Here is an 18,435-nt window from a genome sequence, read left to right as displayed (position 1 = left end):
TGTCCAAATATTCTTTGCCACTCTGCAGGATTATTATTATGCATGCACTCTGTTTGTTTTAGTTTGCATAAGTTGCAGCAAATTAATAAGCACTGTTTTGTCTTTCCTTTTAACATTATTTGGTAGTCTTTTGTAACAGTGCAAAGCCCACTGTTAAGCACAATTTTGCAACAATATTGCATAAGATAAGAGATGTACATAATGTGCATTGAGTTCTACTACATACTATTCTTGAAACATTACATTCCCAATTGTGTGTGTGTGTGTGTGTGTATGTGTGTGTGTGTGTGTGTGTGATTGATTTATTAGGCTTTTCAGTTTAATAACATCTTTTTCACATTTATCTCTCAAAATTCCATTTCCTAAATTAATCTTTTCTTGGTAAGATTCATCAAGGCTTATAAACACATCTTTGCTGCAGATATATTGATTGATGTAGCAGTATTCAAGAAAACCTGTTTGTTTTTATGTATGTAACAGCAGCAAAAAGAAATGTAAAGAAATATGCCAGATGATTCTTCCTCTCTTTCCATCCTGAAGAAAAGACTTTGGTGGGCAGAGATGATGAATCCAACACACTATACTGGAAAAAGATGTGGGAAAGAGAAGAGACCTTGCCTTTTCTCTTGACCCACTGCCAAAAGACCAATGCCCCTTAATATCTGTGGGTCACAGTGTTATTCAATATACAGTAGAAATGGTTGACTGGTCCCAGACAGAACTAGATAACTAGGATTGGAAGACATGAAATTGATAAGATGTATTTGCCAAGTGTTTAGTGAGAGAGAAGACTTCTATAGGTAAAACACATTGTGGAGGAAGAAAAGCATGATCTGAATGACTACAGTAGGAAAAGCTAAGAACTCTTGCTAAAGGAAGTCCATCAAAAAAAGCTCTTGAAAACAACAAAACTGAAGGCTGAATATAGTTATAATTATAGTTAACTTTATTGTCATTGCACATGGTACAATGAAATTAAATATCGTCTTCACTGTACATTATAACTATAAAAATAAAAACACAAACATACATCCTTTACATTCTATATTAGTAATGGCTAACCTTTTTGCCATCATGTGCCAGGAGGGAGGCGGAGGAAGTTTGCATGCATGCCCACACCCATAATTCTATTCACCCCACCCCGCGCATGTGCGCGTGATGGCCCGGTAGGCCCGTTTTTCTCTCTCACCTGGCTCCAGATCCTCTCTATGCATCTGGGGAGGGTGAAAACGGCCCATTTCCCAACTTCTGGTTGGACAGGAAATGACATTTTTTGCTGTCTCCAGCCTCCAGAGACTCCTAGAGAGGCTCTGGAAGCTGGGGAGAGCAAAAAAGTCACTTCCTGTCCAACCGGAAGTTGGGAAATGGGCCGTTTCAGGCCTCCAGAGGGCCTCTGAGGGGGTGGGGAAGCCTGTTTTCACCCTCCCCAGATGCATAGAGGGGATCTGGAGCCAGGTGAGAAAGAAAAACGGGCCTTCCCATGCCCCCAGGCCCTACGGAGGCAGGAAATAGCCTGTTTCCCTACTTCTGGTAGGCCCAGAAGGTCTGAAAATCAGCTGGCCAGCACACACATACGCGCCAGAGCTGAGCTGGCATGCCCACTGATATGGCTATGTGTGCCACCTAAAACCCGATATTGCACTATACTGTAGAATTCAATATGATTATTGCCCTGGGATAGAAGCTGTTTTTCAGCCTATTTGTCCTTGTCTTTATTCATTGGAAACTTTCAAGTAGTAAAAACGTCTGGAACCAACACATTGAGAAAGTTTTGAAAAATGTGTGGGTGAAGATGTTATGGGACTTTAAGACCAAACAAACAGTTATCTTGTTCAGTACATGTCTAATGTAATTTACATTATCTACAATAGGTGAATTCTACTTATATGTAAACATTTCTTCTATAATAAATTATAAAGATGGTAATTCCAATTCTTAATTCTACTTTTGTTGTTAATCCTTCATTTTAGCGATTCACTTCAATTATATTTCAGTACCATCAGTGGTGGGATTCAAAATTTTTTACTACCAGTTCTGTGGGCATGGCATGGCTTGGTGGGTGTGGCTTGGTGGGCGTGACAGGGGAAGGATACTGTAAAATCTGCATTCCCTTCCCACTCCAGGGGAAGGTTACTGTAAAATCCCCATTTCCTCCCAATCAGCTGAGACTTGGGAGGCAGAGAATAGATGGGGGCGGGACCAGTCAGAGGTGGTATTTACCGGTTCTACAAACTACTCAAAATTTCTGCTACCAGTTCTCCAGAACTGGTCAGAACCTGCTGAATACTACCTCTGAGTACCATAAAGAATGTGGTTTAAAAAAGCTTTAAAAATCCCACACCTCTCCCAGCTAAATATCTGGAGCTCGATCAACATAAACTTTCAATTAATCAACACAACGCATAGCAGTCTCTGTTGCAAATTAATAGAGCTGATATCTTTTTTTTTCATTTCTAAAGTTCAGTGAATGTTTCTATATTATTATTATTATTATTATTATTATTATTATTATTATTATTATTATTTATTGGTTAATCTTTAGTGAGCTTCACAGCCTTTGAGGCTGGTTAATAGCTCAGCAGCTCGAGTCCTAACCAAGGACCTAGGAACTGTTAAGGTATCGTCAGAGGATGTAAGCTGTTCCGAGTAAGGTGGTTTTTTGTAGAGTCAAAATGTTCAAGTCCGGCAAATTTAGAATTTCTAAATAGCGGGGTAGCCCTTTGGGTATTGCTCCGAGGGCTCCAATTACAATTGGGACAACACACGATTTCTTTTTCCACAGTCGCTCAACTTCAATTTGTAAGTCCCGGTACTTTGTGATTTTTTCTTGCTGTTTATCTTCAATCCGTGCATCACCAGGTATTGCAATGTCAATGAACCATACTTTTTTCTTTTCAACTATTGTTATGTCAGGTGTGTTGTGGACCAAGTGCCTGTCAGTCTGAATCCTAAAGTCCCACAAGATCTTAACTTTCTCATTCTCTAAAACTTTCTCAACCTGATGTTCCCAATGGTTTTTGCTGTACTCAAATCCAAACTTCTGGCACAATTTCCAGTGAATTATTTTAGCAACACGGTCATGGCGTTGTAGGTAGTTAGTTTGTGAAATTTTGTTGCACCCATTGATCAGGTGGTCAACTGTCTCCTCTTTCTCATTGAAGAGGCGGCATTTGCTGTTGGTGGTAACATGTTGAATTTTTGCCTTCATACAGTTTGTGGCTAGGGCTTGTTCTTGAGCTGCCAAAATAAAGCTTTCTGTTTCTTTTTTCAGTACTCCTGATCTTAACCAGTTCCAAGTTAGTTTCTGGTCAGCTTTGCCTTCAATACTTTTCAAGTATTGGCCATGCAGAGCTTTGTGTTTCCAATTTTCAGCTCGCTGCTCAATTACTTCTTTCTTATATTCTGCTTTTGTTTTAGTTGTCTTTAAAAGGCCTCCTTTATTTACTTCCTTAATCATTGGTTCTTCACTTTTCTGGATGTAATCATTCAAGCTGCATTTTTCTTCTTCCACAGTCTGCTTTACTTGTAGGAGTCCTCGACCACCCTCTGTTCTTGGTAAATATAATCGGTCAACATCACTTTTAGGGTGCAAGGCATGATTCATTGTCATAAGCTTCCTTGTTTTTCTGTCCAAATTGTCTAACTCCATCTGGGTCCAGTCAATTATTCCTGCAGAGTATCTAATCACAGGTATAGCCCAGGTATTTATGGCTTTTATGATGTTTCCTCCACTCAATTTGGACATTAATATCTTACGAATTCGTCGAATGTACTTGGCTGAAGTTAATTCCTTGACTTTATTATGCATTAAGTCAGAGGCTTCTAAAATTTTCATATGCCTGTTCAACACAGATTTTGTGGGTTTGATAGAAGCTGCAAATAAGCTACTAGGGAGTGACAAGTGAGGAAAAATATTTCATTGTTATGATTTGTAACACTCAGAGGCTGCTGAAATTAAGGAAAGAACTTTCTCTACCAAAACTGTGAGTTCCCTAAAAATAAATATTCGCTGTTGTAGCCTGCTGAACTGATCTGAAAAGGAGCTTTGATTCATGAAGATTGTAAGGACCTTCTAAAGTGATAAATATAAGAATATCAAGCAGTGAGATGGGATGTGGTGGGATTTTCAGGCACAGTGTTACACCCTTCCAACTTTGAGCCATCATGGGAGAACCCTGGAGTCCTACAAAATGCAGATGTCATTACATCCTGTTTGAACAACTGTAGCATTATTGTATGAGATTCCTACAAAGAAAAGTGATCTGAAAGGTCATTCTTTGAAGGTAGTGCTACTTTTTAAAATTAGTTCTACAAGCTGTAAAGTCCAAATCTATAAAGCAATAAGTGTATGCTTATACAACACCCATGATGAGCAGTTAAGAGACATTAACTTGTCCAGAATTACATTCCCCACCATGGCTACAATCCATGAGATAGCATGACAATAATAGCTATTTCCTGCTTTTGTATTCAGCAACCCCGGTCCCCAATGCTCCTCTCGGGTACTAGGTTGCACAGATACTCAGGACCTGGGCCTTCGGCTGATGCTGTGCAATGCCAGGTCCGTGCTAAATAAGGCCCCCCTCATTTACGATCTTATACAGGAGCGGGGAGCGGACCTAGCGGGTATTACGGAGATCTGGTTGGGCCTGGAGGGAGGGGTCCCTCTGGTTGAGATGTGCCCACCAGGTTTCACAGCATTCCATCAGCCAAGGGCCCAGGGTAGGGGCGGGGGAGGGGTTGGCGGTTATTATTAAAGAAGGTCTTGGTCTGAGGGAGATCACTGTGCCACAGATTGCCGGATGTGAGTCCCTCTTTGTGAGGTGGGGTCATGGGGTTCAGATGGGCTTGTTGCTAATGTACCTGGCTCCCTGCCACGTGGCAACGGCCCTACCCGAGCTACTCGACATGATAGCCATGGTGGCAGATGATACACCCAGGCTTATGGTCATGGGTGATTTCAACTTGCCATCTGTTGGTGAAACATCTGAGATGGCCCGGGAGTTCATGGCTTCCATGACGGCCATGGACCTGACCCAGCTAGTTCATGGCCCCACTCACAGGGGGGGACACACTCTGGACTTGATTTTTGTCTCTGGCCAGTGGTTGGGTGGTCTTCTTATAGCGGATATAGAAATGGAATCCTTGTCATGGACAGATCACTCGCTCCTTCGCCTGGACCTTCGAACTGCTACACCCCACTGCAGGGAGGCAGAACCGATAAGGTGGGTCCGCCCCAGGCACCTGATGGATCCGGATAGGTTCCAGATGGAGCTTGGGCCATTTTCTGAGGACCTGGCAAACGACTCGGTCGATGACCTGGTAGCTGCCGGGACCGGGCGGCTGGGGGGGGCTCTAGATCGAGTCGTGCCTTTGTGGCCTCTGACCCAGTGCCGATCCCGTGGGGCTCCATGGTTTACCGAGGAGCTGAGGGAGATGAAGCGCTAGAAAAGACGCTTAGAGAGCAGTTGGAGGGCCAGTCTCGCTGAATCTGACCGAACACTGGTAATATTACACTGGCATATTACACTGGCATATTAAGACCTACCTAGTGGCGATAAAGGCAGCAAAGTTTAATTACTTTTCCGCCTTTATTGAGTCATCAAATAATCGTCCAGCTGCCCTGTACAAGGTGACCCACTCCCTGTTACATCGGGAAGTGCGGGAGAACCCCCTGAAAGGCAGGGCTGAGGAATTTGGACAATATCTGCATGACAAAATTGCACAGATTCGGGGGGATTTGGACTCTAACTGGGTAGATTCAGGCAGGGTGGCGAGGAATAGTCTTGAGAATGTTATCTGGGAAGAGTTTGACTCTGTGACCCCTGATGACATGGACAGGACTTTGGGGAGACTTAGTGCGGCCACATGTTTATTGGACCCATGTCCCTCCTGGTTAATACTGGCTTCCCGGGAGGTTACATGAGGCTGGCTCCAGGGAATTATCAACGCTTCATTGAGTGAGGGTTACCTCCCCATGGCCTTGAAAGAGGCGGTGGTGAGGCCTCTCCTAAAGAAGCCTTCCCTGGACCCGGCAGTGTTAGCCAACTATCATCCTGTCTCCAACCTTCGTTTTGTTGCGAAGGTTGTTGAGAGTGTGGTCGCACGACAGTTTCCACAATACCTGGAGGAAACGTCTTATCTAGATCCATTCCAGTTGGGCTTCAGGCCTGGGTACAGCACGGAAACGGCATTGGTCGCATTGGTAGATGATCTCTGGAGGGCTCAGGACAGGGGTTGCTCCTCTGTTCTGGTCCTGTTAGACCTCTCAGGGGCTTTTGATACCATCGACCATGGTATCATGCTGCGCCGGTTGAAAGAACTGGGGATGGGGGGCACTGTATTATGGTGGTTCTCCTCCTTTCTCTCGGACTGGTCGCAGTTTGTGTTGGCAGGGGGGCAGAGGTCGTCCTTGAGACGCCTCATATGTGGGGTGCTTCGGGGTCAGTTCTCTCACCCCTTTTGTTCAACATTTATGTGAAGCCGCTGGGTGAGATCATCCGTGGCTTCGGGGTGAAGTACCACCAGTACGCTGATGACACCCAGCTGTACATCTACACCCCGGGCCACCCCAATGATGCCCTTGAAGTGATGTCCCGGTGCCTGGAGGCCGTGCGGATCTGGATAGGGAAGAACAGGCTCAGGCTCAACCCATCCAAGACTGAGTGGCTGGGGTTCCCGGCATCCCGATATAGTCAGTTGACTCCGTCACTGACTATTGGAGGCAAGACGTTGGCCCCCACAGAGAGGGCTCACAACTTGGGCATCCTCCTGGATACACAGCTGTCCTTGGAGGAACATCTGATGGCTGTGGCCAGGGGGACTTTTTATCAGGTTCACCTGATCCGCCAGTTGTGGTCCTTCCTAGATCGGGATTCCTTGTGCACAGTCACTCATGCCCTCGTCACCTCTCGCCTGGACTATGGCAACGCTCTCTACATGGGGCTCCCCTTGAAGAGCACCCGGAGTCTTCAGCTGGTCCAGAATGTGCCCGCGCAGGTAGTTACGGGAGCTGCTTGGTGCTCCCACATAACACCTCTCCTGTGTGAGCTGCACTGGCTCCCAGTGGTCTTCCGGGTGTGCTTCAAGGTGTTGGTTATCACCTTTAAAGCACTCCATGGCATAGGACCTGGATACCTTCGAGACCGTCTGCTGCCATCAACGACCTCCCACCGACCGGTGTGCTCCCACAGAGAGGGCCTCCTCAGGGTGCCATCGGCCAAGCTATGTAGACTGGTGGCCCCCAGGGGGAGGGCCTTCTCTGTGGGGGCACCTGCTCTCTGGAATCAGCTGCCTCCAGAGATACAAAGAATTCAAGACCTCGGTACCTTCCGTCATGCCCTGAAGACCTTCCCTTTTCAGCAAACCGGGCTGGCTTAATGCTTTTTAAATGTTTTTAATATGTTTTGTTACTGTTTTTTAACTTTGGGGCCAAATTTATATATATCTTTTTAAATTGTTTTTAATGTTTGTATCTATGTTTTTTACTTTGGCTGTACACCACCCTGAGTCCTTCGGGAGAAGGGTGGTCTATAAATTTGATAATAAATAATAAATAAAAATAAAAAAAATATTGACTTAATTTGGGTGATTGTGGAGGAGGGAGATTGTCTTCATTTAAGTTTAAAAGTTACTTCTGCAGTCTTTAATTTTCTCTGTATTCATAGCAATGCCCAAAATATACAAATCTGCCAGCTCTGTGTTAAATCTTTTGCTCCATTTGAAACGTCAAACATCTACCTACAGCTGCCTACTCAGCAGGAAATCTGTCAGTGCTGTTTTTATTAATGGCTTCAACAAATGTGAGGAGATAAATACAGAGAAAGGGCATGAGCAAGCTTTTTTGAGCTCTGCTGCCACACGCTAGCTGTATTTTTTCTGTCATACCAGAAGAAGAAGAAAAAAAAGAGAGATGGAAAAATTGCCAGCCCTTTGATGGCCACATCACAGGAGAAGATAGGCCTTTTGTTTTGTAGCAGGTACTTTCAGAAGGTATGGGGAAGGGTGTTTTTTTTTTTTTTTACAGAAATGATGGCAGAAACGATTTCATGAAATAGAATGCAAAATAAATAAGCCAGCAATAGATTTGGTAACAACTGTTTTAAGATTCAACAACACAGTGAAAGTGCTGCAAAGATGGAGATCATCACCAGTGGTGGAATTCACATTTTTTTTACTACCGGTTCTGTGGGCGTGGCTTGGTGGGCGTGGTGTGGCTTGGTGGGCATGGCAGGGGAAGGATACTGCAAAATCTCCATTCCCTCCCCACTCCTGGGGGAAGGATATTGCAAAATCTCCATTCCCACCCCACTCTGGGGCCAGCCAGAGGTGGTATTTGCCGGTTCTCTGAACTACCCAAAATTTCTGCTACCGGTTCTCCAGAACCTGTCAGAACCTGCTGAATAGCACTCCTGATCATCACTTGAAAAAGATTATGGAGAGAGTATATGTGGCCCTTCAATACCTGAACTCCCAGTTCCATAAGTCCTAGGGAGGGTAACCAGTACTGAAAGGTAGTAAGAGGGCAGATTCAAATCAGGAAAGAGAAATGATTATTCTACCCAAGTTACACAATAAAAAGTTTACTAGAAACACTGATTTGATAATTATGGGCAATCCAGTTGTGTTCATTTTTGCCACTATGTATCTACTATGAATATGCACTATTCTTATTTTTTTAAAAAGCTATACTACCGTATTCTAAGTGATGGATAGAAATAATTATAACCTCATTGCTAAAAATTTGAACTGTAGGTCCTTGGAGTAGTAAACTGGAAGAAACTGTTTAGGTCATTGAGTTCAATCTCCTGTCAGTATAGGAGTACAAATTAAAGCATGCCTGACAGATGCCTGTCTAGCTTCCACTGGAAAGTGGAACACAGGCCTTGACCTTCTTTTGTTTGATGTCCTTCAAGGTTCTCATATCTCCTCTTGGTTTTCTCTTCTCAGGGAAAGAAAAAAAAAATCTCAGCTCATTCTTTCTTTCTTCATAGGACATCATTTCTCATTCCAATCATCTTTGTTCATATCTCTGTTGTTCCTCTTGTGTTGCTTAGAACAGAACACAATATTTGAGGGAGCGTCTGATCAATGCAGAATGAATTAGAACTACTTTCAAAATGTTCCAGTGATTTAAAAACTATAATCCTGTTGATGTACCGTATTTTTCAGTGTATAAGATGCACCTTTTTACCCCCCAAAAGGGGGTGAAAATCTGGGTGCGTTTTATATGCCGAATGTAGCCCCGCCCACCCGCCAGCCCCCACGCTTCGGCCATTTTTGGCCAGTTCCAGGCGGCAGGGATCTGGGTCAGGGCACAGCCTGAGGAACAACCCTCCCTCTTCGGGACAATGTGTGTGTGTGGGGGATCTGCCCAGCAGCTTAGGGGAACAAGGCGGGTGCCACGATTTGCGGCTAGTCACCCCTCTGGCCGCGCTGACTTCACTCCCCAACAATGTGAGGAGCCGCCGCCGCCGCTGCCTAACCCTCTCTGTGCCCAGGAGCCAAGCCAAGCTGAATGGGAGCCCTTAAAGGGAAACGTTCCTCCTTTCCAGCCATCGCTGCCCGGATTCCAAAATGCAAACCTCAAGAGTCGCACTTCAGATGGCAGCCAGTTCCCCTGCAATGTGCAGCGGAGAACTGAGAAGTGCTTTGGATTCGGGGAGGAGATTGTAGCGCAGACGCCTAAAAGTATTTTTCTGCACATTGCAGAGCTGCACGCCCCCATCCTCCTTCTCAGCAGACTCTTCTCTTTCCTCCTGGCCAGATCCGCCGCCTGAAACACAGTACACTTTTTTTTGTCTCTGCACACACCCCATGTTTGGAATCGGGAAGGGGATCGTGGGTTCGGGCGGAAGACCCGCGATCCCCTTCCCGATTCCAAAAATGGGGTGTGTGCAGAGACAAAAAAAAGTGTACTGTTTTTCAGGCAGCGGATCTGGCCAGGAGGAAAGAGAAGAGTCTGCTGAGAAGGAGGATGGGGGGGGGGCACGGCTCTGCAATGTGCAGAAAAACACTTTTAGGCGTCAGCGCTACAATCTCCTCCCCGAATCCAAAGCAATTCCCAGTTCCCCACTGCACATTGCAGGGGAACTGGCCGCCACCTGAAGTGCGACTCTTGAGGTTTGCATTTTGGAATCCGGGCAGCGATGGCTGGAAAGGAGGAACGTTTCCCTTTAGGGGCTCCCATTCAGCTTGGCTTGGCTCCTGGGCACAGAGAGGGTTAGGCAGCGGTGGCGGCGGCTCCTCACATTGTTGGGGAGTGAAGTCAGCGCGGCCAGAGGGGTGACCAGCCACAAATTGTGGCACCTGCCTTGTTCCCCTAAACTGCTGGGTAGATCCCCCACACACACACATTGTCCCGAAGAGGGAGGGTTGTTCCTCAGGCTGTGCTCTGTCCCTCCCCCCAGAGCATGCTAGGGGTCTCTTTTGGGGAAAGCGAGTAGTCCCTGCACCTCTCACTTGCAGGAGGAAGAGGAGGGCAGCGCCACCTTAAATGCTGGTAGGCAGAGGTAAAATACTTTTTTCCTTGTTTTCCTCCCCCAAAATTAAGGTGCGTCTTATACTCCGGTGCGTCTTATACACTAAAAAATACGGTATCTAAAATTGTATTTGTCTGTTTCTAGCCACATCATAGGAACATGGTGGCTCAGTGGCTAAGATGTTGAGCTTGTCAATCAGAACGTTGGCAGTTCAGCAGTTCGAATCCCTAGCGCCGCAAAATGGAGTAAGCTCCCATTACTTGTCCCAGCTTCTGCCAATCTTGTTGTTATTCTTGTTGTTAGTTGTGAAGTTGTGTCTGACCCATTGCGACCCCATGGACAATATTCCTCCAGGCCTTCCTGTCCTCTACCATCCTCTGGAGTCCATTTAAACTCACGCCTACTGCTTCAGTGACTACTTCATCCAGCCACCTCATTCTCTGTCGTCCCCTTCTTCTTTTGCCCTCAATCTTTCCCAGCATTAGGCTCTTCTCCAGTGACTCCTTCCTTCTCATTAGGTGGCCAAAATATTTGAGTTTCATCTTCAGGATAAAGTATTTGAGTTTCATCTTCTTCCAACCTAGCAGTTCGAAAATACATAAAAAATGCAAGTAGAAAAATAGGGACCACTTTGGTGGGAAGGTAACAGTGCTCCGTATGCCTTTGGTGTTTAGTCATGCCGGCCACATGACCACAGAGATGTCTTCGAACAGCGCTGGCTCTTCAGCTTTGAAATGGAGATGAGCACCATCCTAAAGCTGGAAATGACTAGCATGCTTGTGCGGGGAAACCTTTACCTTTACCTAGCCACATCATGCTGTCGATTCATATTTAGTTTGTAAGATGGAATTACTATAAAACCTTTGTCACACCTTTTGGGCCCATGTCAAAAGAAGGGGATTGTGCTAGCTAGGAATCAAGTTTCTGTTTTTTCTATTTTCTTCTCCCCTCAAGTGAAGATGATATCTGTGGTTTCCCAGTTAGCATACTGGTTTTCTGTATTAGGATTATGAGGAGAAATATGCTAGGCTAGATAGGGAATTTCTTAGAGTTTCATATAAGCTCAGTCATACCAATCTATGACACAATAAAATATATGATGAAATGAAAGAGAAAATCAGTTTGACTGATATGTTACAATTGATATAATGGATATCATGGAGGTTATGAATATGGATATATGTATATGAAAAATGGTACTTGAATTAGATTTTTTTTAGAGCACAAAATAGCAATGATAACTTTGGGTCTTTTTATTCATTTTTTAAAAGGAAAAGGAATGTTAGAGGAGTGTTTCTGCACTAGTGAAATTATACAGCATATATCTAGGAGCAAAAATGCTAAGCAGTGAAAGCATACCAGGTACGTAATCATCAGCACCTCATCAGATAAAATAGGAAAACTAAAAATATGTACCAGATTAATAATATATCTGGGAGACTAAACTACATGCTGTAGTTCCTGGCTCATAAACCTGTACAAAAGTTTTACTGTGTGCAAAAGGACCTCAGAACTCTGGAAGATAGTTTATGTTTTCCACCATCTATAATTTACAGATTTGTTATGCATTCTTAGCTCCATGAAAAACATAACTGAGCGGGCGCATAGAAACCAATCATTTTTTTTATGTGTGATCTAAACATAAGTAATTGCAGTGGAGGTGTGTTTTAATGTTTTAAAGTAAGCTGGCCGGCAAGAGAAATTTCTCAAACTTGTCACTTCTTAGTTGTATATATTTTTCTTTTTGCCAAAGCTAATCAGTTAATGCACTTTTTTTTTAGGACTCAAGAAATTCTTGTGTTAATTCCAAACTTGTAACTGAGTTCCAACTTCTTTTTCAATGGCTAAAGGAAAACTAGTTGTTACGAATGAAGACCAGCACACAGAAAGGCAGCTATGATTTAAAACTGTCATAGCTTTAGTAAATAAATACAAACCTCTATCTATGTCTGTCTGTCTGTCTGTCTGTCCGTCCGTCCGTCCATCCGTCCATCCACCCATCCATCCATCCATCCATCCATCCATCCATCCATCCATCCATCCATCCATCCATTTCAGTTACATTCCATACAATGCCGCAATTTTGAAATTCAATTTGAAATTGCTCACATCATCAGTGTAATACTCTGTGATACTGGTTTAATATGGAAAATAATATATAGTAACAATCATGAAAGGCCCCAACAAGTACATAAAACCGGAGAATTAAAAAGATGGTAGAATGCTTCCCCAAATAATTCCATTTAACATTCCCTCCTCACTCTTAAAAAAAAAGGCTATTGCATTCTGGACCAATTGCAGTTTTAATGATCATCAAAGGCAAGATTGCATTGCAGTAGTGTTGCAGAGTAGCAAATGAGAGCATGACTTGACATAGACAGGTCCTTCTGCACCAGATAAGTCTGCAACTGGTGCACCAGTTACAGCTGGGCAAAGCCATCCCTTTCTGGCTTCTATGGGGAGCTATGCAATGGCCTCTATCTGCTGTTTAAAGGTTGAAGGACATCTGCACAAGAAACTTGCCCCTTCATAGAAGATGCTCGCCTGTCCAATGATCACACTAGTATCAACAGTGAATGAATCCCAATCTACAAACAACAACTTCATCTGACTTGTGTTAAATTTAAGGCTGTTTTCTCCCACCCATCCCCAAGCACTGTGATAAGATATTAGAAGCATCTTCCCTACAACCCAGAGAGGTTAGTGTAGATAAGGAAGCATATTGTCAGCATACTTATGATAGGGCAGCTCAGATTGTCACATGATCTCTTCCCACAGATTTATATAGATGTCAAAGAACAGAAAAGGGCCCACCACTTATCATCATCCATGCAACAGCACCAACATTCAGAAGCATTAATACTCTTTCTATCCTACTTTTCAAACTCCGTAAGGCAGCTGATTCTCATATTCATATAGAAATAAAATCTCTGTCTGATCCTGGTGTGGGATGATGGAATGAACTGGCTAAAGGAGCATAATTCCTTACATCTTCAACTAGGTCCCCATAATATTTCAGATTTAGGTCTTGGTAGGCTCAGCAGCAACAGCATCAAGAATTACTGTCATATTTCTCCCTCATAAAGATTTTAAGGTAATAATGCTCCTTTTAAATCTAGCAAGGTTTTCATATTTTAAAAGCTAGCCCTAAGGGAACTTTTAGTAGAAATACAACAGCCAGATCCTATTTTAATCAAAATCATGACATAGGTAGGAATAATTTATATAGATTAAACTAAAGGTATTGCCCAATGGAAAAAAAAAACACCTCATTTTGTTTTAATATCTTTAAGACTAAAGAAGCTTTCTGTATTATGGAAGATTGCAGAGTTGAAAGATATAACTAGAGGAGATTTATAAAAATAAAGTGAGGCTATTGAGGCCTCTTTTTTCAAGGAAAGCTATGCTTCTTGATGAAAAATGAATTTTGGTTAGAAATTGGGTAGATCAGATTTTTATAAATGGATATCAAAAATTGCCCGAGGAATGGCACTATTAATAAAAAAAAATCTTCCAATCTGCTAAATTTGTGGTGAACCTAATGGCAAACTGATGTTCCTTTGAAAGAAAGAAACATATTATGGATGAAAAAACTCCTGATATCAAGAAAACTCCTGATGACTGAAAATTCTCTGGAGTTAAAGAGAGATCCTCAGATAACCACATGTGCTCCTTATAGCTGCATTTTTGTGAGCAGATGCTCAGAACTGTGTTTTTGTGTCCAGTTTGTGCTCACCTGAGAGTTGCAGCATTCTATCTTGCTTGTAGCCACTAATGTCACCTGATGGACTTCAACTGGTTCATCTCTTAATCACTCAAGATGTCTCAAAAATTGAAAAAGAAATACAACCAGATGAGTGACTTGGATTATTTCCTTATACTGAATTTACAAGAAGGATGAGTGAAATGTTGGCCTAGTGGTGGAGACACTTGCTTCCCATTCAGAAGGTTGAGAGTTCAAACCGTTGGCGGTTACGATGGCGTTCCCATGTAACACCCCTCCTGCGCGAGCTGCACTGGCTCCCGGTGGTCTTCCGGGTGCGCTTCAAGGTTCTGGTAACCACCTTTAAAGCGCTCCATGGCTTAGGACCCGGGTACTTGCGGGACCGCCTACTACCACCAATAGCCTCCCACCGGCCAGTACGCTCCCATAGAGAGGGGCTCCTCCGGGTGCCGTCAGCCAAACAATGCCGACTGGCGGCCCCCAGGGGGAGAGCCTTCTCTGTGGGGGCACCTACTATCTGGAATGAGCTCCCCCCAGAGATACGGAGGATCCTGGATCTGCGTACCTTCCGCCGCGCCTTAAAGACCTTACTATTTCACCAGGCCGGCCTGGCCTAATTTTCCCCCTCTTTTATAAAAGATTTTTAAAATTTTAAATATCTTTTAGTATTTTATATATTCAATTTTAAATTGGTTTTAAAAGTTTGGGGTTTTAAATTTGTCAGGGCCAAAATTATTTAATTTGATTTTATTCTATTTTTTAAATTTTGTATTGTATGTGTTCTTATTGTTTGGCTGTGCACCGCCCTGAGTCCTTCGGGAGTAGGGCGATATAGAAATCTAATAAAATAAATAAATGAAATAAATAAATAAATAAATAAACCTAGTTAGCGGCAGATGTTTCTCTCTTATGGAGGAATATATATATATATATCTGCTGTGAAATCCACATAGACTTCAGGAAGGGTATCCAGCCTTAATGCTCAGGTCCACCCATCACCCTGACTCTACCCCGAATTAAAGAATTAATAGGGAAAATGAAAAGGAAAAAGGAAAAAAAATGAATTTATAAGAGGGGTTTGCTGAAATTACTATTCTGGAAGCACAAAGAATGCTTGATACAGAAAAGAAATTTGAAGGAAGATTAAAAAGAGAGCATGAGAAAGCAGATGCTGGACCACTGATCTTTGAGGATTTAAAGATTTCTTCAGAAAGGGAAAAATAATATAAAATTAATCTATTTGACCAACATTTAAATAACGGCCTGTTATTTGGATGATAATGGTTTCTTTATTAGGACTGGATGCCAATGGTTATTTCTGATAATATTTATTTATAATGTGTCTGGATTATTTGAAAAAATGAAATAGCAATAGCACTTAGACTTACATACCACTTCATAGTACTTTACAGCCCTCTCTAAATGCGGAGTCAGCATATTGTCCCCAACAATCTGGGTCCTCATTTTACTGACCTCAGAAAGATGGAATGCTGAGTCAACCTTGAGCCAGTGAGAATTGAACTGCTGAACTACTGACAGTTAGCAGAATTAGCCTGCGATACTGCATTCTAACCACTGTGCCAGCATGGCTCCTAAATGGGGGCGGGGGGGATTTGTTTAAAGAGAATTGTCTCTATTGGACTTTTGCTGTGTAATAGGGAGGAATGAAGTTTTAGAGATGGATTTATAGAAACTGGGAGAAGATTTGGTTTTATTTTAAGAGATAGTGTTAAGTCCTTAATATGAGCCTCGGTGGTGCAGCGGATTAAGTGCTGTTAAGTGCTTGCACTTAGCTGCCAGCTGCCTGCTATTAGTGCGAGTTCAAATCTCACCAGGCTCAAGGTTGACTCAGCCTTCCATCCTTTCGAGGTAGGTAAATTGAGGACCCGGATTGTGGGGGCAATAAGCCAGCTTTGTATAGAACACCGCTGCTTGGGGGTGGCGAAAGCCCTAATAAGCAGATATATACATAAAAGTATGCAGGCTGTTGCTATAATACATTGTAAGCCGCCCTGAGTCTACGGAGAAGGGTGGCATATAAATTGAACTAATAAATAAATAAATAAATAAATAAATAAATAAATAAATAAATAGATAAATAAATAAATAAATAAATAAATAAATAAATAAATAAATAATGAATAAATAAATAAATAAATTGATTGTGCTTTCTTTTTCTTTTGTACTCTTTAATTTTTTTTGTTATGTATCTATTTTTTAATTGTATAAGTTTTACTTGTGTAATATAATCCCTAATAAAATTATTGAAAACTAATTATTAAATCTGAGCAAGAAATTCTAGATGCTGAGAGATATTGTATAATGTTGATGGTTAACTATGGGTAGAACCATATAGATAAATATTGTTAAAGATAACCTAAACATTTGAAATAATTGTTTCACACAACTTTTCAGCATGATCATTGGAGACTATAATTTAGTTTTTGATTAATTTTAGATCACCATAAAATTTCATAAAGACAGGGAAAAAAAGCAAATTCAACCGTAGAACTTATGCATTCTCTATTTGGCTGATATGTGGAGACAATTAAAACTAAGTGAATAGTACTATACATTTTTTTATCAACTCCACATGATGAATATTCACAAGGGGAACATTTTTAAAGTGTCTTAATCAACAGATAATTCTGTGCTTGCTGTTATAATAGTTCATTTATACCTGCTCTAATGATAATATTAATGGTTTTAGCTAGAAAGCTTCAAATTAATGAGAGATTGTATTTTGGTATGTCACTGTTAGCTGTTTCATTTGTTCTAAACAGGAAACCAGAGTTTATCAGATTTTCTTCTTGTTCCCAATATATTTCTTCTATATTCCATAATAAATAGTCTATAATCAATGTATATAACTGGTAAAGCTCAAGTTTTACAAATATAAAGGCTTGGTATAATTTCAGTGTATGGTTTGTAACATAAATATTCAAATGTCCTCAACATCCTTTTTTAATTTTTTTTTTTACAATATAATCTTTTCAGGGATTTGTTTCTGTAAAGAGGGGTAAGTTATTGTCTTTCTATGTATGAATGCTTAAAATGCATCCCACAAATCTCCCATTTGTGTTTGTCTGTATATGTATTTATGTGAATTTGTTGATCAACATTTAATTCACTAAATGTATATGTTTATGCATATATATGCACATAGTAACACTCAGAAGGAATCCCATCTGTCTGGAGATATTAAGATGTTACTGTTTCAATACTATCAAATAACTCCTTCAAAATTAAAGATGTGGCTGAAATCCTTTTAATTGGCTTCTGAAATCCAGGAAAGATTTATTTCATATATCATATATGTGTATATGCAATTATAAGATAATTCAGTGGGCATTGCTCTATTTTGAATAAGTAAATAAGAACGTGCAAACCAAGAAATATTTTTATTAATCTCTATAAATGTAGATATTATCTAAACATAGAATTTCTTATAGTTATAATTCCATTTTGTTTCATTTGTTTTAAACGTAATACCAGAGCTTGCCATATTTTCTTCCTCTTCCAATATATTTCCTCAATGTTCTGGTTATAATTGATTATAATATATATATTAAAATATATAGATATACACAGTTACTATATATTATGTGTGTGTTTATTGAATTATTACTCCAAGTGTCTAAAAAAAATATGTCTCCTTTGGTAATAGTGTTCTGCTTATCAATCTACAAGGCTTATAAATATGTTATCAAATGACTTCATAATGAAATTAAGTAATATTGTTACCTAATAAAAGATAGAGATAAAATGAGTTCAAGATACCCTGAAAAGTTGTTGATAAATTGAGAAGAGTTTCTTTTGGTCCTCAGCCACAAGATTACACAGCTGCAAGTGGTCATAACTTTGAACAATATTGCCAAGAACACCAACAGAAGGAAATTGAAAAGATGCTGTGAAGCAGTCATTTATAGTGTGCATGTCTAAAACCTTACTAAATAAGGCAAGCAACATTCCTGAAACAGAAACTCCAGCTCTATTAAACAAGTATAAAACTGTCCAAAATGATAGAACACCACTTTCACGACCATCCAATAACACAACTGGAATCCTCTTTGAAAGAAAATGAAGACAAAAGCTCCTGTACAAATAACGGAAAGATTGCAAACAAACAAAGCATTAAAACAAAATTGCCAGAAAAGAGAGCTGCAATGAGAATTTCTAACACCCTCAACAAACTTAAGGAGGCACTTAAGGAAGCAATAAGAACTAATG

The sequence above is a fragment of the Pantherophis guttatus genome, chromosome 3 (genome assembly GCF_059756535.1).
Source record: "Pantherophis guttatus breed Tessera chromosome 3, ASM5975653v1, whole genome shotgun sequence".
Lineage (NCBI taxonomy): Eukaryota > Metazoa > Chordata > Lepidosauria > Squamata > Colubridae > Pantherophis > Pantherophis guttatus.
The sequence above is the reverse complement of the archived record's forward strand: the minus strand, read 5'-3'. Positions refer to the sequence as shown.